We start from the raw sequence: 23,624 nt of genomic DNA, 5'->3' as shown, positions 1-23,624 counted from the left end.
AGTGAGTTTCTCTCTCTCTCTCTCTCTCTCTCTCTCTCTCTTTCTTTCTTTCTCCGTTTCTCTCTTTCTTTTTCCCTCTCTCTATGATTCCGGATCTTTGACCACATCACGAAGAGATTAACTTCTTCCTCGTGTCCTTTCCGTCTGGCATGATTAAAAATACACATCTTTCAAGTTAGTATTCGTAAAAGACAGTGTCTGTGTTCGAATAGTAAAGGAGTAAGGTGAAGAAGAAGAAGAAGAAGAAGAAGAAAAAGAGGAGGAGGAAGAGGAGGAGGGAGAGAGAGAGAGAGAGAGAAGGAAGGAGGGATAGATGCTTTTGCTTTATTTCTCTCTTTCCCTCGGTCTTTTTCTTTCCGAAAGACGTATCCCGTTCACCTTGAAAGGTACGTCGCGTGCCTCAGCATCGCGTCCGACTACTCGCGGATAAACCCTTCGGGAGTGAGAAAACCTCGAAAAGTCATATACTCGATCGTCCCGACAAAAGAATCTTCTTGTTGTTGTTGATGGCCCAGGTAGATCGAACGATTATAATGACATAGTTATTTTCGCAATGGTTCTTTTTTATCGAATAGATCTCTTTCCAACAGAGATTTTTCAATCGGTCGATTTATCGATTGTACGAATACGACGACAGTTTGTATGAACAATTATAGCTACGTTTTTTTTTTTCTCTCTCTTTTTTCCCTTCTTCATCTTCTTCATCTTCTTCTTCTTCTTTATTTCGTACGTTTTTAATTCGCACGTTTGCGAAACGAAAAGAAATCTTTTAACTCGTATGACATTTTTACTTCGCGAAGAATTTACTTCGAAGGATTTTATAATTCGTCGAAGATCGGCCGGACGTGTACGATGTATAATGTCTGCGCGTGTCTCGCGCGTGAGTGTGTATGTGTGTATGTGCGTGCCTGTACGCGTGTGTCCCATGATTCAAGATAGATTTGCAGAGATTACGTATGATTCACAGTCAGGATAAGGAGTTAGCAGATATGGAGGTCGAACTCGCGGAAGTTTCCAGATCGAGAGGCTATCGTCTCGAAGGACTTACGCCCCGTTATACCGTTTCATCACGATTATACACCCCCTCCTTCTCTTTTCTCTCTCTGTCCCACCCTCGCCTATACTCCTTCCTCCCCTCATACCGTTCTACCGTCCCCTCTATCCTACCAAAGTTCTAGCCAAGTAAGTAGGGGTCCAGCCGGTCGTGTCGTCACGCTGGGTCGTTTGTGCCTTAAGCCGGATTTATTCGGCTCCTTTTATCCGCGAAATCATTGCGCGAGATAGATAAATAGAGTTCTCTTCTTTCTCTTTCTCGTATTGAACGAGCTTGGAAAAGAATTTCTCTCTCTCTCTCTCTCTCTCTCTCTCTCTCTCTCTCTCTCTCTCTCTCTCTCTCTCTCTCTCTATCTCTATCTCTCTGTATCTCACTCACTCGCTGGCTATTTTTTGTTCCTTTCTTTTTTTGTTTTCATCTCGATACTTTCTCAAGAACTCGTCCAGCTCGCACGAGTTAAGGACGTTTTGTCGTTGGCTGTACGTATTCGCGTGTGGGACGAGCGAACCATTTTGGAAACCAGTTCCGAGTGGTCCAAGAAAGAAAGAGAGAGAAGAAGAGGGAAAAAAAGGACGGAGAAGAGAAGAGAAGAGAAGAGAAGAGAAAAGAAGAAGAAGGTGCGTGTCTCGGGGTCCGCGTGTTGCGTCTCGCTGTGATCACCTACCGAGAAATAATTCCTACGGCGTGTCTCGGGGTCACGGCAAAGTTGTACCACGAGTGGATGCTGGGTGCTCTAACCTACATCTTCATTCTGCACTTTGCGCACGACCTTCTTCCCTTCCAACTTCGTTGTGGACATCCAAGTTTAGTCTTCTTTTTCTTCTTCTTCTTCTTCTTCTTCTTCTTTTTCGTCGTTGTCCTCCTCCTCCTCCTCCTCCTCCTCCTCTTCTTCTTCCTCCTCCTCCTCTTCTTCTTCCTCCCCCTTCTTTTTCTTCAAAAAACGCTCCAAAGAAAACCGAATCAGATTAGGTTAACACCCAAAGTAATTTAGCCAAACATAGACTTCTTCGATCGTATTTAGATTCGATTATGAAATGGAATCGAAATATTTCGTTATATCTTTTTTTGGATAATCGTATAATTCCGATTTCGATGAGAAAGACAATTCCCATTAGAATTTTATCGATCTTAAGAACGTTCGTTTACCTTTGACGTTTCTAATTCTAATCCTCGAGGTAAGAAATATCGAGTCTCGGTCAAAAGGTTACGTTGAACCTCTGATATCTCCTGTTTGCGGGGTGTGGATATTTTCTTTCTTTTTTTTTTTTTTTATTAATTATACCGTCATGTAAGTTGCTAATTAATTATCATCGTACAGCGGTAAATCGTTTCTATTTGTTACGAAATAATATCTGAAAGATTCGGATCTATGTAAGTTGGATCGATCGTTTCTCAGATTTTCACTGCTAGAGAAACAGAAAATTAGTTTTCATTTTCATCGATCTGTTTAATACGATCAAAGGCTATGACTATTTGCTCTTTATTTTTAGAAGAGTAAACCATGAAATCGTTTTCAATTTGACATGCCGTTGTTACAGGCAACATATTTGCAGACGGTCCGAACTTGTCTCAGACATTTGTCCGATCTGTTCTTCGCCGGCAACTAGTACGGAAATATCCTCTGCCGCGGGGTGCGTTAAACTCACCAACGACGATGAATTCTCTTTTCGTCCTGAATATATTTCAACCGTTCTTTTATATGTATATATGTATATATATATCACGGCATTCCTTTGTAGAATCACTAAGGATAATTTCATTGAGAAGATTTCCCACGTATTTTTCTGTCCATCATCGTCGATCGGTAATGACGATAAGGAATGATAATCATCGAATACATCGTCCTTCGAAACGTAGTAACGGAATATTTCACATCGGGAAATAAGATTGAAACGTTTCGAAGCTCGTAAAATGTTACCACGATGATTCGGAAACGGTCGTAAATTTAGCGACGGCTAAAAATCATATAAAATGCGACTTCTATTTCTCTACGTGACACAGCACATCGAAGGAATCTATCATTTCCGTTAGAGTACAACACCTTAACATTAACAAGTCCAGAGCGGGTTAATACGTTTATTAGTTCAAGAAATTATGAAGATTTTTATTTAGTTATTTTTAGTTGCTACGTCGATCTTTTAATTTTAATTTAGATATCAGTTTGACATATGTTTTGGTGAATGTTACACATACGTGTATCAAAGGACAGTGATAAATGTGTTACGGTTGAAAAGAGAAATCATATATTATTCGAACCATGCCACAAAATTTGTATTTTAGTCTATGCGAGCGCCATCTGTAGCTAAAAGAAGGTTTAAATTTTCGCGGGAAATTCCTTCCGTACTGTGTGATAGAAATATGATGTATCTGACAGTTAACACGTTCGTTATTTCAACGAACTCATATAGGACCTAGGAAGATTTTTATTTAGCTATTTCTAGTTGCTATGTCGATCTTTCAATTTTAATTTAGACACCAGTTTGACATATGTCTCTTGATGAATGTTACACATACGTGTATCAAAGGACAGTGATGAATGTGTTAGAGCAGAAAAGAGAAATCATATATTATTCCATCCATGTCACCAAATTTTTATTTTCGCCAACGCGAACGCCATCTATAGGTAGAAGAACATTTGAATTTACGCGGGAAATTTATTCCGTACTGTGATTCTTTCTGAGAGTTAACACGTTCATTGTCTCACATACGATCTAAGATTTTTATTTAGCTATTTGTAGTTACTATGTCGATCTTTCAATTTTAATTTAAATACCAATTTGACATATGTTAAAGTAGAAAAGAGAAATCATATTATTATTTCACGCATGCCACAAAATTTCTATTCTCAACGCGAACGCCATCTGTAAATAGAAGAACGTTTATATTTTCGCGGGAAATTCCATCCCTACTGTGTCATAGAAGTATGACATTAACTATATATGACAGTTAACACCTTCGTTATTTCAACGATCTCGTATAAGACCTAGAAAGATTTTTATTTAACTATTTATAGCTGCTATATCGATCTTTCAATTTTAATTTACATACGAGTTTGACGTATGTCTTGGTGAATGTCGTAGTATGTTACTTACATCTATTAGAAGAGAGTGAACGTGTTAGTGTTAGAAAAGAAAAATTATATTTTACTCATGTCACAAAGTTTGTCTTCTTTGCCAAAGTTAACGCCACCTGTAGGTAAAAGAAGGTTTGAATTTTCGCGGGAAATTTTTTCACTGCTGCAATGGAAGTATAAAATCTCTGAGATTAAACACGTTCTTTATTTCAAGCATTCCACATAGAACTCATAAAGATCATTATCCAGCTATTCGTAATCGTTATATCGATCTTTCAATTTTAATTCAAACATTTTGTGTTTGACATATGCTTGATGAATATTATAATATTTACACATACATGATGAACGTATTAACCTAGAGAAAAAAAATCATACATCGTTGCATCCAATCAGAAAGTTCGTGTTCTTAGCAACATTAACGCCACCTGTAGGTAGAAGAAGGTTTGAATTTTCGCGGGAAATTTTTTCACTGCTGCAATGGAAGTATAAAATCTCTGAGATTAAACACGTTCTTTACTTCAAGCATTCCACATAGAACTCATAAAGATCATTATCCAGCTATTCGTAATCGTTATATCGATCTTTCAATTTTAATTCAAACATTTTGTGTTTGACATATGCTTGATGAATATTATAATATTTACACATACATGATGAACGTATTAACCTAGAGAAAAAAAATCATACATCGTTGCACCCAATCAGAAAGTTCGTGTTCTTAGCAACATTAACGCCACCTGTAGGTAAAAGAAGGTTTGAATTTTCGCGGGAAATTCCTTCCCTGCTGTGATGGAACACGGAAGGTATTTATCGGTGGCCTCGACGGAGGGATCTTCTTTATGTTCCTTGCTATGTCGGGGCTATGGATTCTCACGGGACGCGACGTGGCTCGAGAGAACATAGAGAGAAAGAGAGAAAGAGAAACAGAGAGAGAAAGAGAGAGAGCGAGAGAGAGAGAGAAGAGAGACGAAAGGAAAGGAAAGGAAAGGAAAGGAAAGGAGTAGAGTGGAATGGAGTGGAGTAGAGAGGGGAGGGTTGTGAGGGATAGGGGAGGACTCCTCTCCCGCAGGTTCCCACGTGTTTCCGACCGCAAGCCGCAGTTATAACGGCGCAGTCGCGACTCGTCGAGGTCGTGCTGAACGAAGAAGAGAGAAGAGTGGAGTCGGCGCGTCGCGATGCGCCGTCGATGCGCCGAGACGATGCGACCGTCTAGAGTTCGTCGTCCTGCGCCCCTGCCACTGCTCTCAGGAGTCTTTCTCTTTGTCCCTCTCTCTCTTTCTCTCTCTTTCACTCTCTCTCCCTCTCCCTCTCCCTCTTTTTCTTTCTGGACAAGCATCGATGCCCTTCCGGAAACCACGTGGATCTCTCGTAAACTAACTTTAGTATCTTGACCAGCTTCGTCAGTCGAATGTACAACACTTTACCTTTTTTCAACCCTTCTTCTTCTTTTAATTTAATATTCTTACGAATATTCTTTTTGATTATATATTCTGGGTACGTGTGTGTATTTGTTTTCTTTTTCTTTTTCTATCTTTCTCTTTCTCTCTCTCTCTTTTTCACTCTCTCTTTTAAACCGACGATACATGTCATTCTTGATGTTTTGCTATCTTTTATATCTTTCCCTTCATTTATTCATCGATTAATTCTTATCTAACACTGACGTTTTATATATAACTTGTCAATGTCACACGTCACGGATGACGTATGACCGATAAAAGTTAATATTCTCTTCCAACCTGTAAGGTAAATCCTTATCTTTTTCTCTTTGTTCAGATAAAATGCACGCAACTTGGAAGTTTTGTTTTCCTTTCTTTCTTTCTTTCTTTCTTTCTTTCTTTCTTTTCATTTCTTTTTCTTTTTCTTTTTTTTTTTTTTGTTTCTATCTTTCCTTCTCACGTTAGAAGTTCCAAGTTTCCTGATCGATCCACTAAATCTTGTGTTATCTTTTTTTCCTTGGAATACCTCGATCAGCCCTTTGGATCTTCCTTAATCTTTCCTAGCGCATCCACCTCAGTTAGAATGAATGATCTTCCTTGGTTGGGTGGGTGAGCTCGTGCGTACCGCGTTCCGACCAAGGCCGAGCATTTCTCTCTCCCTGACTTCTTTTAACTCGTTGAGCTTCGGATTCCCTTCTCCCTGGATTTACAAGGATACCAAATAATCCTTCTCCTCCAATAAAGGAACAGAAAAAAAAAACCTATCCTTCTAATCGTAGGATTAAAAAAAGATAAAAAAAGAAAAGAAAGAAAGGAAGAAGGAAGGAAAGAAAGAAAGATAGATAGATAGATAGATAAATAAAAAAAAAAAAAGATGAAAAGAGATTTCTAGGTAACGCAAACAGAAACGTACCAGTTCGAGAAAGTTAAGAAATATTCTACGTAACACGTATATCCATGTTTGGCCTATTGCGGCAACTACCTGATTTCAGAATGTGAGAATCATTCAAGACATGAGGCCGCTTGAGAGAACCATCGATTCAGGTTCCTTCGGTTTCATACTAATCGATTAAAGTAATAAGCAATGAGTATAAATATACGTACTAGATCTCTTCATTATTTAATAACTCCAGAGATACGATCGATGCTGAGATTATTTAGAAACTTGAATGTAAATATAATATTTATACACTATTAATATAATACTTATACGCACTTATATGTATATATACACACTTAATATATATATATATATTTTTTTTTTTCATTTTACTATGATCTTAATGTATTTAGAAGTATCTTTATATATATATATTTTTTTTAATATATTTCAAAGTATGTACATACATACACATACCCACACACACACACACACATTTATATATATATTTCGAAATACGTTAAGATCCTAGTAAGATGAGAATTACTAACTAGTTCGGCCAATGCCTGTACGATACGTTTCCTTCGTTTTGTTTTCTTTCCAACAACCCGATTCATTATCTTCGACCGCAAAGCAGCCGGAAACTCGATGACGGGGCGCGACGTTATTTGCCTGCCTGCACGCGTAATCGGAGGGACGATAATACTACTGATTACGAGTAAACGTTATAATTTAATGGGTTCGCGTATTCGCTCTCTCTTTCTCTCTACATTTATAGATATTCGATAAAATCGTGCCAGTCCTAGCTCCGACAGCAAGTTCCCGTAATTCCTCTCGATTTTCCGCGATAGCGGTCGTAGTAGTGGTACTCGTTGCTTTTCTTTCATGCGTAGTAATTGAAATCATCGTTGTTTTTATTGTTGTTTGTTTTTTTCTTTCTTTTTTTCCTTTCGCCCCCACCCACTCTATTTCCTCATTCGTCTCCTCTTTCTTTACTTTAGACGTTTCTTTCTCTCTCTCTCTCTCTCTCTCTCTCTCTTTTTTTCTCTCCGTCATTTTTTCTTATTTTTCTTTTCTCTTCTATTTTTTTTGTCTTTTTCTTTTTCTTTTTTTTTTTGTCTACGTACTAAGTACACATGCGATGACGACAGGAAGAGAACGATAGAGTGAATAGAGAGGACTTTGCGCGAACGATAAAGTTGCATATTCCTAACTAAAGATCCTCGCAATCATCGCGTTTTTTGCTTTTGAATTTTTTTCAAACGTTTGACTTTGATAATCAGATTATTATTATTATTATTATTATTATTATTATTATTATTATTATTATTATTATTAATTGTTATTATTTTGCATGTCATAATAACACAATGCTATTATTTCTGTATTATCTTATTATTTTATTATTATCTTGTAATCAATGTTATTATTCTCTGATTATTAAGCGTCATTATTTCGTTGAATTGTTTATTTTTCGATGCTTTCTCAAAAACGCGAACGTAGGATCTTCGCAATCGATTTTGACAAAGTAATTATTTATGATTAGAAAGAAAAGGAGGTAAATGTCAATGGAAAGAAAGTCGAAAGAATTCGTCATCAAGAATAGTTTACGATTAGAGAAGGAATGATCGTAATTCGTTAGATTCAATCATCGGTTGATTACCGTAAACGATTTGTGTAAATTTCGATTTTTTTTTCATATCTTCATTAATATCTCGTATAGAAGATCGAGATTGAATGATCTCGAATCGATTAAATTCCCATGCAAAAAAGAACAAAAGAAAAGAAAGAGAAAAAGACAGAAAAAGAAATGAAGAAAAGAGAAGGGTGAGGATGAGGATATCGAAAATGATCTTTCGTCGTTGAAACGACACGAGCAAACGTAGCAGCACATCGTTGTCGATGTAGAGAGTCTTAGGTGAAAGTTTCGCGTTGCGTCTACGCCCTTAATACGACGCCTTGCTTCTTTCTATGTATGCGTGTGCCACGAAGAGAGAAAGGAAGAGAGAGATAGAGAGAAAGATAGAGATAGAGAAAGAGAGAGAGAGAGAAGGAAGAGAAGTTCTAACGCCGACAAAAGTTGTGCGCAGTTTCGCGCCAACTTTGCACGTACAAATGTGTGCATGTACACTTGTATATCCTTATACGTTCGTAGATATGTTTCTACGTGTATATGTATATATCTATTTGTGTGTGTATATATATATATATATATGTATGTATATATATGTATGTATATATGTGCGTAAGGAATTTGCGAACCGAACTTCAAAGTACCCGCGCGATATTACATTCGTTATATTAATGTAATATCAAGGGTAACGACTGCACCAGGATACGAGCTTAATGATAGGCCAAAAAGCGCTACCTCGTTTTTGGAAGTCGTTATAACTTCGATTTCGCTAGTTTCTTCTTCTTCTTCTTCTTCTTCTTCTCTGTCTTCGTCTTCTTTTTTTCGTTTTACTTCCTCTTTTTTCTTTTTTTTTGTTTTGTTCTTATGTTTGCATCTTCGACGTATCAAACATACGACTCGCGTTTAAATATAACAGAAAATAAATTCGATATCTTAGTATAATCGAATTATGGGTATCTCTTTCCTAGGGGAACTTGTAAACTTTTGAAGATTCATTTGGTGAAAAAAAAGGGGAGGGGGGGAGAAAGAAAAAAAGAAAGAAAGAAAAACGAAAAAGAAATACGAAATCGATATAAATCTTCTTGACGTACGATTTCAAGTGTGTGTTCTATCAGACGCATTATGCACGTTTACGCAATTGGTTTTTGCGATCGACACATGATCGTACACATCCTCGGTAACGGTTGCAATAAAGTTTCCATAAATAATTCGCTCGACGTACGTTCGACGTATTTCAAAGTTAATTGTTGATGATCTCACTCGACGATATCCTTTCGTATCTTCTTTTAATTACGCTAATCGCGTTTTAAAGGGAATTACAAATGGGAGAATTAGAATACGATCAGTTACATAAATAAATAAATAAATACATAAATAATAAATAAATGAAATACATAGATAGATTAGATACACGCGTTACGTATGTTATCATCGAACGAGTCTATATCATTATTCTCTCAGTTATACTTCCAAAAGACGTGTGTATTTTTTTAAGGAGATTTTGATTGATGACCATGACCACCGATAAGAGATTTTACGAGGTATAGTTAAAAACAAAGCCAGGGACAACGAATACCTGTGTGATTACGTTGTCTCACTACATTGCATTTCACCTAGTTAACTTTATTTTTTTTTCTTTTCATCTTTATTCAAATCACATCGATGCAACACTTCCTAATTAATAAACTCCCTCAAGTGAATCTCTCGGTACACCATACATGTTCTATAGACATCGTGCATATATATATATATATATATATATATATATATATATATATATATGTACACATAACAAATATTTTTACCTTGTAATTCTCTAAGTAATATTTAGAAACGTTAGTACGAGAGAAACGATCATTATCTTACGTTCCTGAAAACGAAGATTCTAAGAAGTGAAGCGAAAAGATGTCCTTGAACGTTTTCTAAAGAGGATCGTTAGATCGCTTTCCTTTTATTTTATTATTTTTTTTTATTTTTTTTTTTATTTTTCCTTTATTTTTTTATTTTGCTTTACATTTTTATTTTACTTGAAATAATATATTGAGTCATATATTCGATGTAGAACTTTGAGTAATATTAAAGTATTTAGATTGTCATGATTGCATCGGAGATAAAATTGCTACTAAAATTCTAATCTCTCTCTCTCTCTCTCTCTCTCTCTCTCTCTTTCTCTCTTTCTCTCTTTCTATGGCCAGCCAAGGAACGCGTCCTCGTCTCTTCTGGCGCACGTTCGTACGCGCACGTAACACGCACGTAGCACAAGTAGCGGTAGGAGGAGTAGTGACATAACCTTTTGTCAACCGATTAACCCCTGATCTCACGATACGACGAGCTCTGTCACGATCTGGGAAACACCTGATGTTATTTTCTACGTCACTTTCTCTATCTCTCTCGTCCCCCCCCTTCTCTCTCTCTCTCTCTCTCTCTCTTTTTCTCTCCGTCTGTCCGTCTGTTTTTCGCTCGATCGCTTTTTTCATTGTCGATCTGTTGGGATACGTTTTACAATGTCATCAGACATACAAAGGTTAAGGTGAAACAAGACCTACGTACGCGATTTTCTAAACTGTTAAATTATTTTCTTTCGCATTTTTACGATACATTTGGCATCCTGAATTTTATTTTTTTATTTTTTCGTTCTCTCTTTGTTTTCTATGTTGTTTCTGTTGTTGTTCTTATTTTTTTTTTATTTTTATTTATTTATTTATTTTTTTTTTTTCTTGAAACTCTTAGGAGTAAGATTGTTTATCGGCTTTTCAAGATAACTTTTACTCGTAATTACGAAGATTTTGTTTCTCAAATCTGTTCGGGATTGTACACGTATATATTATATATATATATATATATATATATATAATTATGTATGTATAGAAAATAATGATTGTTGTGTGTGTAACGTTAACTGATACGGTATATTCGTTCGTCGATTTATTTTATCTTATAATATTATTTATCATATATTTATAATTATGTTTATCACATGATTAGATATCTGTTTAGTCAATTCAGAAAATGCCAACTTATCTCTTTCTCTCTCTCTCTCTCTCTGTCTTTCTCATAATATGATTTAAATTTTATAAAATACAAATTTGCGTATATTAAAAATAAGATCGCGTAAATTAGGATCAATCTAGATCGAAGAGTCTTTAATGATTTTGAATTTTATGGAAACTTTTAAATAATATTATCAGATTGTTAAGTAAATAGAGAAATAAAGGTTACCTTCGTTATAAATCTTATCCGCAATATTAAATAGGTATGCGTGGTTTTTTATTGACTCAATCCACGAAGGTCCACTGTACTGCTCGGATAACCGGCACCGGATTCTCTTATCAATTATGCAGCTGAAATTTTCTACGAGCTCGAACTAAACACATTAATTTATATACCGAAAATATCAATCAACTTTTAATCATGTTACACGCTAATGCTAAATGTCGAATAATCTTAAATTTATCTTATATTATAATTTATAATGACAGAGAAAGATAATAAATATTCCAAAAGATTAAGAATTATTGTTAAGTTAAACTTATATGTATATTATAATTTATATTGACATTTACATTTACACAAACACACACACACACGCATAATTTATATTGACATTTATATATATATATATATATATATATATATATATTGACTGTTATTATAATAATATAATGAATATTGCTGCTTCTTCTTCTTCTTCTTCTTTTTCTTCTGTTTTGTTTTTTCTCATTAAAAGATCCGAAGAACGTTTCGTAGATCGATAGGAAGCTCGAAAAGGGTCGAAAGTCGATTATGTGAGAACGATTCGACCTCGAATCGAATTCAAATTACGCTTCCTGGCTTCTCTTCTCACTCTCCTCTTTCTCTGTCTCTCTTTCTCTTTCTCTCTCGTTCTCTCTCGTTCTCTCTTTCAGCTTCCCTGTGCGGCGGCTCTCTGCGGTCACGGAATACCACCCTTGGTATCGGGATTACACGGTAGTGCCCCGTTAATAGTTGGTTACGTCTTTATCCTCAAAAATTGCTCAGCGTACCCGCAGCTCGCGATATCCAGCCACGCGCCGATAAAATATTCGATGTTTACGCTTTTCCCTCTCTCTTTCTTTCTCTGTCTGTCTGTATGTCTGTCTGTTTCTTGCAGTGTTTTATCACCTCAACTATTGACAAATGATACTTATTTATTTGGACTTTGAAATGCTATTTAAACGATGTCACGTTGTTAGAATTAATGTCGATTTAATGAAGTAGAGTGATTAGAAAAATTGCGAAATATTTCGGCGTATTTATTTCCTAGTTCGTATTAATAGAACGTCTTCGTATGTCACAAGATTATAAAATATGTTAAGACGTCATTATCATAAACGTTATTACGTATCAGTTGATTTTTATTCGGTGACGCGTTTTATCTGAATAATGTTGCCTTGCCAGTAAACGGGTTTACGCGAGACTTTTACTACGACGATAAAGTAACACAAGTCATCGATAAAAAGGGCCACGTGTAAGTCCTACGAAAAGTGGGATCTACTCCGATTCTCTCTCTCTCTCTCTCTCTCTCTCTCTCTCGCTCTCGTTCTCTCACTCTTTCTTTTTGTCTCTATTATAGGTATAAATGTGCTTTAGTTGACTACGTTAGTCACAGGCAAAGGGATTTTAAGCGATGAGACCGGATATATTCCTATAAAAGTCTTAAAATGGAGAACGGGACATTACGGAGAGCTTGAATTTATGTCACTCGTTTAATTTCCCTTCTGAATTCCTATTTTCTAATAGCAGGACACCCTATGATAGTGGTATATAAAATTAGACCTCCCCTTTCCGTCTCTCTACCATCATCACACCCATCCTTTCACCTCTCTATACTCTACCACAGTTCTCCCATCAAAGACACCTAGGTACATATATTTTAGTCTCTTTTTCTCTCTCTTCTCAAAGATCTTTTTCCTTCTTTGACACACACAGAGAGATACTTACATAGATCAAAACTATCTACACAGTTACATACGTGTCTATACGTACTGTTGTACCCCAGAAGCGGGAGCACTGGTATGGCGTTCCGTATAGGAGGTTTACCTATATTTAGACCGATAAAAATACCATCGCGCCTCCCGCATGACGGCCTCCTGGCCCGCCATTCCCGATTTAAACTTATACCGACTCCGACCGAACCACAGAATCTTCTCTACTTCTACCTTCGTAGTCTTCATAGTCTTCGTTGCTGCTTATGCTTCTACTGCTTCTGCTGCTTCTGCTGCTGCTACTGCTGTTACTACTTTTGCTTCTGATGCTTCTGCTTCTGATGCTGGATGCTACAGCTGCTGGTTGGTGCTGGTGTTGGTGTTGTTGCTGCTTCTGGTGCTGGTGCTGCTGGTGCTGGTGCTACGTCGCACCTCGGTGACCGTAAATTCGTAGAAACAAATAGCCTCTCCGCCTTGAAACGACGATCAATTATTCGAGCTCGTAGAGTTTCTCTCGTGGAGTTTAAGAGACGATGAACGCGTTTCCTCGTTAAGAATATCGCCTTCGATCATTTCTTTGATAGAGTTATCATCTTCTTTTCACTCTTTTTTTTTTTCTGTTTTTCTTTTTCTTCTTTTATTCATTTCTTTTATGTATTATCTCGTTAAGTTCATTAAGAAATTCGATAATAAAGTTTTGATATTAATTTAAATTAGAAGCGTAATATGAAGACATTGGAGATTACATATATGATATTTTTGTATGACAGTTACGATGACGAAGAGGAACGTGCGATAATTATTCTGAAGAACAGACGTCCTCCATTGCTGTTTATGTTGCTTTGAAATAAAAAAAGAATGGGAGAAGAAGAGAGAGAGAGAGAGAGAGAGATAAAAGAAAAATAGTTTTCAAGACGCGTGGAGCTGTACGATTGAACAATGATCTCCTTTATTCGTTCGTATTCATCCGATCTTCATCAATTAAGATTATTCGCGTTGCGATGATCATCGGATTGAAAGCTGTCCCTTCTTGAACCAAGAAAAAATCTAGGAATTTTTTTTTTCTTTTTTTTTTTTTATATAGAATTTATCGATATATTACAGAGGTGAGATAGAACAAGAATATGGAACATGATTCCGAACGAACGAATAGAAACAACAACAACAAAAAAATAGAATGAACGAACAATGCGGAATAACTTTCTCGCTTTGTTGTTCTTTCTTTCTTTTTTATTTTTTTTTTTCTTGTTTTTTTTTTTCGGGGAGATTCTTTTTAATAGGTTCCCAAGAGATAGGATACCGCCTAGGGAATTCCACGCTACGTCATTCTTCCGTGTTTTTAGTCGGTCTCTTCCTCTCGGACTCTACGACGGCCGTCCGTAGAGAAAAACGACGTTGACGTTGTCGAGACGGTGTCAAACGTCGTCCCGAAAGTTGTCATCGTTAGATAGACGCTAGACAAGTTTTCTAACGAGCCTCACAGTTCGAGCGCGTTCCGACTTAGAAACTATCGAGAGACACACAGATATATATATATATATATATATATATATATATATATATATATATAAAGAGAGAAAGAGAGAGAGAGAGAGAGAGAGATGCCTTCGGCATCTTTCTTTTAGTGCCGTGTCTCTAGCCTACTACCACATCTTTTCTGACTACTGTCGTCATCGTCATCGTCATCGTCTTCGTCGTCTACAGAAAAAGAAGAAGAAGAAGTAGAAGAAGGACATCGGCTTTGAAAACGACGATGATCTTCGTTCTTTCCCGCGAGCAGTTGTAGTAGTTACTTACTTGCTTTGCGATAATGCCTAATTCCTATCTTTAAACGGGCATTCGAGAGTTAGTTCTCGACGTAGGAGATAAGATTAGGCGGCCAGATAAGTAGGTCTTCCTTTATTTTTCTTCGTCTTTTCTCTCTCTCTCTCTTTTTTTTTTTTCTTCGTCTTTGTCTTTTATTTTACACAACCTACAAATGAAATATTCCGGCAAGGACACATTATCGACTTAAATCATTTTAAACAATTGATTTGAAATTTTGATTACGTATTATTATCGATGATATGTACTCATGTTCGTGAATCAGTCGACATTTTCTTTTTTTTTTTTTTCTTTTCTTTTATATATATATATATATATATATATATATATATATATAATTTTCCTTCTTACCTTATCGTTCGTGTCGAATATGTCTCTATGCCTTCTGCATAAATTTTCGAATAAACTTCGGAGCAGGTAAACTCTCGTAATCCGTACGTTCGAGCAAACTCGCTCGGGCGTACGGTAACAACGTTGCGCGATTACTCGCGAGCACGTCCTCGGCGGTCTTCGTTGCGCAATGATAACGATGACAAAGGCTCTGTGCGACAACAACAACGCGATAATGAACGACGGTAACGAACGAAGCTTTTTCATAGAACGACTTCTAACGGAGAGGAAGAAGGCTCTGTCATGATCTTTCTTCTTTCTTCTCTCTCTCTCTCTCTCTTTCTTGCTACCATTGTTTTTTTCTTTTTCTCTTTCTTTATTTTTTGTTTTGTCTCTCTATGATTATCCTATTATATAGATTGATACTCGATGATCTTTAATTATCTCCAATCACTGTAATAATTAACGACTTGGAATTATTCTCTCTCTTTCTCTCTCTCTCTTTCTCCCTCTCTCTTTCTCTCTCTCTCTCAGTATGTCTCTTCATCCGTTCGTCTTTTTCTATTTAAAAGACATTGATAGATCCGATAGATCATTATATCGATGAAATTAAACGATTTTTTTTAATATTATACTCATCATTTTTCTATTCAGGATCCAATGTCCCTATCGTTCTTAAAGGATCATCATCTTTGGATTCTTCATCATCATTATCATTATCGTAGTCGATATAGAGAAAGAGATATAGACGATACAAAGTGAGAGGGATGGGAGAGGGATAGACAGAGAAAGAGAGAGAGAGAGAGAGAGAGAGACGTACAGAGATACACAGAGAGAGAGAGAGAGAGAGAGAGAGAGAGAGAGAGAGAGAGAGGATTGAGAGAGAGAGAGAGAGGATTGAGAGAGAGAAAGAGAGAGGATTGAGAGAGAGAGAGAGAGAGAGGATTGAGAGAGAGAGAGACGGAGAATTTGTCGTGGCGAGCTAGGGCAGGTTGATGGTTGCGTAATTAGACGAGGTTAGGCTAGGCGTTGGCTGGTATGGTGGGGGAAACCTCTAGTGAGTTACGCTCTTGCTATATACAGGCCTCTTTCGACCACGATCATGGCTCGATACGCGGCACGATACCCGTATGAGCCTCATCGCGCTTTGCTTCTCTATGCTTCTAAGTATGTATATATCTATACGTATATATATATATACATACATATATATATATATATATATATATATATATATATATATATTATCTTGACGTGATCATAAGCGTGTAGGTGTACGCGTTACTCTCGTACGCGCGCGTGCACGATTTACTCTCTCTATCTCTTTCTATTTCTCTCTCTCTCTCTCTCTCTCTCTCTTTCTCTCTCTCTCGCTCTTTCTCTTTCTCGATCGTAGTAGAAGAGATACGCGTTAGTATACTTATGTAGACGAATCTATGCTTCTCTCTATCTCTCTTTCTCTCTGTCTGTCTTTTTTTCTTTCTCTTTCTCTTTCTCTTTCTTTAGCAACATGGATTGCGTAAACGATTGACCGACGTGCCGCTATTTTACGCGACATTTCGTCGTCCTCACCTATCTCCTTTTGCTACTTCGTGACTGACGCGAGATGCAGATTTGTCAGAGCTCTTACAAACGAATACGAGACTCCTTGTCTCTGTCTTTCTCTTTCTCTCTCTCTTTCTTTTGCTCTCTATCCTTCTACTCTGTGCGTATGTGTATGTATGTGTGTACGCGTGTATGCATATGTGTATACATTTGTATGTTTCTCTATGTAGGATATGTCGTTTACCGTTCGTTCGGCTGTCCTTCTTTCAAAGTGTCGTGTGTAATTCTTTTACAAATGAGCGATAACTCATACTTGTGAGATATTAATGTTATCTTTCGTTAGGATGATATATGGACACAATGTAGACCTGTATAAGTTGTATAAATATTCGATGTTCTATAGCAATCAGTCTCTCTCTCTCTCTCTCTCTCACACTTCCTCTCTCTCTCTTTCTTCCTTTCTCTCTTTTTCGTACGCTTTATTTACTTGTAAATTATTTTCTTTTTTTTTTTTGATGATAATGTAACTAATATCAATTTAAAGGGATATATATATATATATATATATATATATGATACGAATATATGTATGTTTATATATATATATATATATATATATATATATATATATATATGATGAGTGTATATATACACATACATACACACATATATACACATATAGTATTTATATCTAAATTTCTAGGACATTTCAAAGACATTAATATCAACAAATTTATTCAATCACAGTCACGTCTAATTGATTCTGATACATATGTATATGAATGAATGTTCAACGTCGTTGTTAATTAAAATTAATTAAAACGTATAAAAAAATCGTACGGTCTAACATACACGCGCGTAGTAACTTTTTTTTTTCTTTGTTCTTTCCTATCCCTTTTCTTTTCTTTTCTTTTCTTTTCTTTTCTTTTCTTTTCTTTTCTCTTTTCTTTTTTTCATTTGAATTTCGAGGTAAATTTAACGATAGGTAGTGGAATAAATCTCGCGTGGAGGTGAAAATTTCATAGACGATGGAGGTTTGCGTAAAGAAATAAACACACGGATGAAATGGCGAACAGCTTAGCTACGCGCGATTACGTTGGTGGCTTGCGCTCGCGCTCGCTGCTGGAACACACGCGATTCTGGTCGAAGATTGCGTAAACGATTGACTGACTGACGTCTCGACCAATGCTATTTTTTTTTTCTTTTTTTTTTTTTCTTTTTTTTTTCTAAACTCGGTCGTAGCCTATAGCTCATACCGCGGAACATGCGAGGAGTTAGGAAAAATACTACGTTCCTTCCTTCGAACGTTAGTTCGTTCGTTCGTACATTTGTTCGTTCGTTCGTTGGTTCGTACGTAGTAGACTGCTCTTCCATTTCGATTCTTATCGTTGTTCGGTGTGTAGATTCGAGGATAAGGCAACGCGTACTTCGAACGAGGTCACTTTTATAAAAAATGTACGACTTTCGTTCGTTCGATAAAACGGGATTTATTTCGTGCTTTCTTTTTTTTTTCCTTTTTTTTTTTTGTTTTTCAAGCGATTGACATTAAATAATTTTTGGAAACGTGACAGAGTTGAAGGAAAGACGAGAGATATATCTCGTTTAAAAATAGTTTCGATCGGGTTGGGTGGAGTGCAATGGAGGGAGGGATCGTTCTTTTTCTTTCTTTCTTTCTTTTTTTTTTTTTTGTCGATCGATCAATAGTAACAGCAATTTCATATAGAGCGAACTGATAAGCAAGGATGATATTCTCCAAAAACTTGAGCTATTTTTGTAGTTATATACCTGGTTCAAGTTCAACTCGCTTTCCGCCAACAACAACTTGGTTACATCAGTAGGTGTTCGTTAACTCTCGACGAGCTTGCGAGTAGTAGTATCCTAGTAGTAGTTGCTTTGCATAATCACGACCGGTCGTCACTTAATCCTTATCTGTCGAATCATGATACGTATATTTAGGAAAATTCATTACCCATCGTCGTTCGTTTCGGTCGAACAATTCCAAAAAAAAAAAAAGAGAGAGAGAAAACAAGAAAAAAAAAACAGAAAAGAAAGAAAATAAGAAGAAAGAAAAGAAAAATAATCTTGTCGGTATTCGCGATCAAATACCAGAGGACCCGTTTCAGCAGCGGACAAGAGAATGTGAAAGTGTTTCTCGCGGCGGTCACTTATTGCGGTCGTTGTAAAATTTCCAAGCATTTATCACCGTCAGACCATCATGAGTTGTATGTATGTATGTATGTATGTATGTATGTACGTATGTATATATATGTATGTATGTATATACGGACGTGCGTATATACGTACATACGTACCTATAAAAGAACAAAACGATTCGTAGGAGTACGTGAGAGGGGGAGAGAGAGAGAGAGAGAGAGAGAGTTATCTAGATGAATGTGGACGCTCGTGTTTGTGAGCTCTTTAGGCAGGTTCAACCTGGATTGGTGGACTCGCATCGACATACAAGTGCGCGTACGCGCCTCGATTATTTTTGGATTCGCTCGGCCGTACCAAGCGATTATTCCTTCGCTAAATCATAACTCGCCTATCCGTGATTTCGAGGCAAAGAATCTACAACGAATCTACGGGAAAAAGATGCGTATAAATTCGAAAATGTTCGTTAAATTTCGCAAATACGAGAACGACAAGTATGTCTCTTGAAAGACAGTATCGATAGAATTCATAATTTTTTCTTCTTTTTTTTTTTTCCTTTTTTCTTTTTTCTTTTTTTCTACTTTGGTATTCTGTTTTTACTATTTTATTTTATTTTAATTTAATTTAACTTTATTTTATTTTATATATATATATATATGTGTGTGTGTGTGTGTGTGTGTGTGTGTGTATATATAATTTCATTTATTTCAATAACCCGTAGACGATTAATTCTGGGATTTTATCGATCATCTTGATAGATGACGAATGAAATTCGATTAAAATAAACTTTTTCTCGTGCAAAGTATTTTCACTCTCCATTTGAGGGGATTTCTTTTTCCATTTTTTTTTTCTTTTTCTATTTCTGTTTTTTTTTTTTATTTTTTTTTTTTATTTTCGTACGAAAAGATCACACGATAAATACGAACGAATCTCAATGGAGTACTAATTAATTTGATGTATCGAGCCGTCACATCTTACTTACTCTTTTAAGTAGCATCGGGACAAGGAATGTGAACGTGTTACGGAAAACTTATTTCAAATATGGAAACCTGTCCTGACCGTTCGCGAAATGGGGATAAAAAAAGGGAAAAAAAAAGAAAACGAAGAAGAAGAAGAAGAAGAAGAAGAAAAAAAGAAAAAGCGGAACGAAAAATCTTGGGAAAAAATCTGCATATAGTATTAGATATTTCCTCTTAAAGATGTCTGAATATATCAGAGCCGATGTACCGAGATGTGTCCCGATCGTTTTATCTTCATCGCTTGTCACCTTTCAAGCGTTCATTTCTCTCTTATTCCTGTCACTCTCAGCTTATCCCACCATCAGCTCGGCCGCTCATAATCGATTTTGTAATACGAGTTTTGCATCCTTGGAATTCCATAGCAGCCAAGTGAAATTATTCATCCTCCCCTAAGATATCAAGCGACGCGAAGTTAACAGGTGTTTCAACAACGTGAGGCTTCTTGATACACGTTATAGAAGCGAAAGATAGAAAGAGAAAGACAAAGAGAGAAAGAAAGAGAGAGAGAGAGAGAGAGAAAGAGAGAGAAAGAGGAAGAGAAGAAGAAAGAGAAAGAAAAAGATAGAGGAAGACTGGCTTCGCTTATCAAGCTTCTGGACCTTGGCGAGTTAGCTTAACGTAGTCCTCGACGTAGGATCTTTATCTTCCTTTCTCGGTTACGCACTTCATATACTGTCTCAGGAGACTGTAATACTTTGCACTCTCTCTCTCTCTCTCTCTCTCTCTCTCTCTCTCTCTCTCTCCTTCCTCTCTTTGTCTATCTTTCGTTCTTTCTCTTTTCTCGTTAAAGAGTAAGAAAGATAGACGAACGAACGGTTAGGTTGCCACGTGCCTCGCGGCGCGATATTGTGACGCTCCTGTCGTCTTCTTCGTCTTGCCTCTTCTCTTCGTCGAGGAAACGTTGGTTGCGTGTAAAAGAGACGACACCACCACGTCTCACCTTAACGGATCGCGCTTCTCCACGCTTGTCATGCCTCGGTCTACCCGCGGATAATCTGAAGCAGGGGATACCATGTATGATCCTGCAATCTTCCTTCTCCTCCACGGACGCCACACGTCCGGTCGATCTTCATTGTCTACTATAGTCTTCTCTTTCTTTTTCTTTTCTTTTCTTTCTTTCGTTCTTTATTTTTTTGTTGTTTTCTCTTTCTCTTTCTTTCTGTTTTTCTTTTTTTCTTTCTCTCTTTCTTTCTTCCTTTCTTCCTCCCTCAACGACGACAACGAGCGGCCTATCATCCAACAACTCGTACATTCGTACTTCTTTTCAAACGCCCACGGCTAGATTCTCCTCGTTCTTCTTTTTTCACTCGAGTTTCTTCGGCTTCTTCGTCTCTCTCTCTCTCTCTCTCTCTCTCTCTCTCTCTCTTTTTCTTTCTTTGTGTGTGTGGTGTTTGTGAATGAATACAACCAGCGACCCGCGATGATCCTGCTTCGTAAAGAGTAAAATCGATAGTTTTAATTCCTCGTCTTTTAATTATTGTTTTCTTAGTTTCGTTTACTTTGTCGACTTTGATTTTTGACTTTTGATTTGATTTGATTTGGTTTGATTTGGTTTGATTTGGTTTGATTTGGTTTGGTTTGACTTGATTTCGTTTTGCTTTGCTTTGATTTGATTTGATTTCATTTGATATTTCTTTTTGATTTTCTTTTTTTATTCTCTACTTTTGATACAACGTACCACGTATATTACCTATTCTAAAAATAATTTTTAAATTGAACCGTCAACTACTGGTTTGTTTTGATTAAACTTAAATTAATTGGGAAGTGGCGTAAATTGATCTCGCAGTGCATAGGGTTAAGATCGTTAAAACGATTCTTGTTTCAAATAACTATATACTTTTCTTACTTTTCTTTTTATTTTATTGTATTTTGAATATATATATATATATAAATGGAAAGTGTTAGCCCTACGTCGAACGTTTAAAAAAGTAACAGACTGCGTACGTTGAGGTAGGAACTTTGGTGAGACCTTTCACGGGGTTAAGCGAGTTAGCCGCTTTGCTTCCGCGTCGTCGTCGAAATTATTATCGACTCTCGTTCGTTCGTTCGTTCGTTTTTTTTCTGTTTTTTCTTTTTTTTCTCTTTTTTTTTTTTTTTGTTCTCGCAAAGACTTTTAAAAAATTATGATAGCTTTTAGAACGGTGCGGGGATAAGAGGACTACGTAAATGTACCGGACGTGTAATGAGTGAATTTCAGTTAGATCTTTGTTAACATTTTACTTTTGATAATATTGAGAATATTGTAACAATGCCGAAATTCTTTATTAATTTCTATTCGATAAATCGATAAACATACGATCGATAATAAAGATAATAAACGATTAGATGAACTATAAGAAATTTGAATTCACGAATTGTATGTAAGACATTTTGATGTTAATATTAGATGAAGGTCGTCGATTAATTATCAATTTGTATTGTGTAAATGTTTCAAAAATAGAAAAAGAGAAAAGAAGGAGAAGAAAGAAAAAGGAAAGAAATATTTATACGTTAACTAGGCTTTTAACGAATCCGATATTATTCTCGAAGGAACTCTAGCGACTTGGTGAAGCGTCAAAATCACTCTATAACGATAACGGAAGATAAAGGAGCATGTAGTGTCCGATTATCGTCAAAGTATACTACTGCGGTGAACCATCCAAACGATCGCTGATAGCCCGAAGGGTACCTGAAATATAAATACACTATCACTACCAGTTTCCATTATGTATTCTCCGATTGTCTCGGCGGTTTAAACAACTTGGTTCATCGGTAAATTTAGCGTCTTCCTTGAAATACTGATAAAGATGGAGAGAAGAGAGAGAGAGAGAGAGAGAGAGAGAGAGAGAGAGAGAGAGAAGAAAAAAAGAAAGAGAGAGAGAGAGAGAAAGAAAGAAAAGGAGTCGATATTTGAATGCATAAACAGCAGAAATTATGCAAATTCGTCGGAATAGTCCGCCCGCGAAAAGAAAAAGAAGGAAAAAAAAAAGAAGAAAAAGAAAAAGAAAAAAGGAAGATTCCAAACTGAATTAATCGATGGTGAGGTCGGCACGAGGAGACCACCGAAAAAACGAGTTCGAGCTCAATGAGTCCTTTATCGCCCGAGCGATGGGTGATTTTGAATTTTCGAGTAGATCTTACCTATAATCCTTACCTTATTATTAATTATTATTTATTTCATTTAATTCTATCTACTCGACGATTTAACGTCAAATCTTCATACCGATTTTTATAACTTTTTATTTTATTTTTTATTTGTTTAATAGTCACAAATTTATTCGCTCTTTCTCTCTCTCTCTCTCTCTCTCTCTCTCTCTCTCTCTCTCTCTTTCCTTTACTGTCCTTTATTTTTTGTTCTATTTTTTCTCATTCTGTCTTTCTCTCTCTCTCTCTCTCTCTTTCCTTTACTCTTTTTTATTTTTTGTTCTCTTTTTTCTCATTCCGTTTTTTTCTCTCTCTTCTTCTCCTTCTCTCTCTCTCTCTCTCTCTCTCTCTCTCTCTCTCTCTCTCTCTCTCTCTCTCTCTCTCTCTATAACCAAATAATGTATGAACCGAGGCGCCTCCATCTCCGGAACTTCCGGCAGGCGATTGATAGCAGCGCGCGAGGCTGCTCTACAGTGGTGGGCCACGTGGACAAAACGTTGGTTTCTAAACTTGGCTACTGCGCCATGCACGCTGTTTACACCCGCTCATCGGGACTTTTTGGGGCAACCGGGCCGGGAAAAGACGTTAACTTCTCTCTCTCTCTCTCTCT

At 36.6% G+C, this 23,624-nt stretch overlaps 1 protein-coding gene and 1 long non-coding RNA gene across 5 annotated transcripts in view; one reads left to right on the top strand and one right to left on the bottom strand.

Annotated features, from left to right (window-relative positions):
* LOC122630752 (LIM domain-binding protein 2) overlaps window positions 1–23,624 on the top strand; it is a 66,347-nt gene that overhangs the window by 12,252 nt on the left and 30,471 nt on the right. The window lies entirely within an intron of this gene.
* Window positions 14,955–15,657, bottom strand: LOC122630760. The gene is made up of 2 exons (XR_006327559.1): window positions 15,198–15,657; window positions 14,955–14,994 (listed from the first exon to the last, which is right to left on the bottom strand). It is a non-coding gene; the product is annotated as an uncharacterized LOC122630760 (long non-coding RNA).

Source organism: Vespula pensylvanica, chromosome 7, assembly GCF_014466175.1.
Source record: "Vespula pensylvanica isolate Volc-1 chromosome 7, ASM1446617v1, whole genome shotgun sequence".
In the NCBI taxonomy this organism is placed as follows: domain Eukaryota; kingdom Metazoa; phylum Arthropoda; class Insecta; order Hymenoptera; family Vespidae; genus Vespula; species Vespula pensylvanica.
Note: the sequence above shows the minus strand (reverse complement) of the source record. Positions and strands in the feature narration are given on the sequence as shown.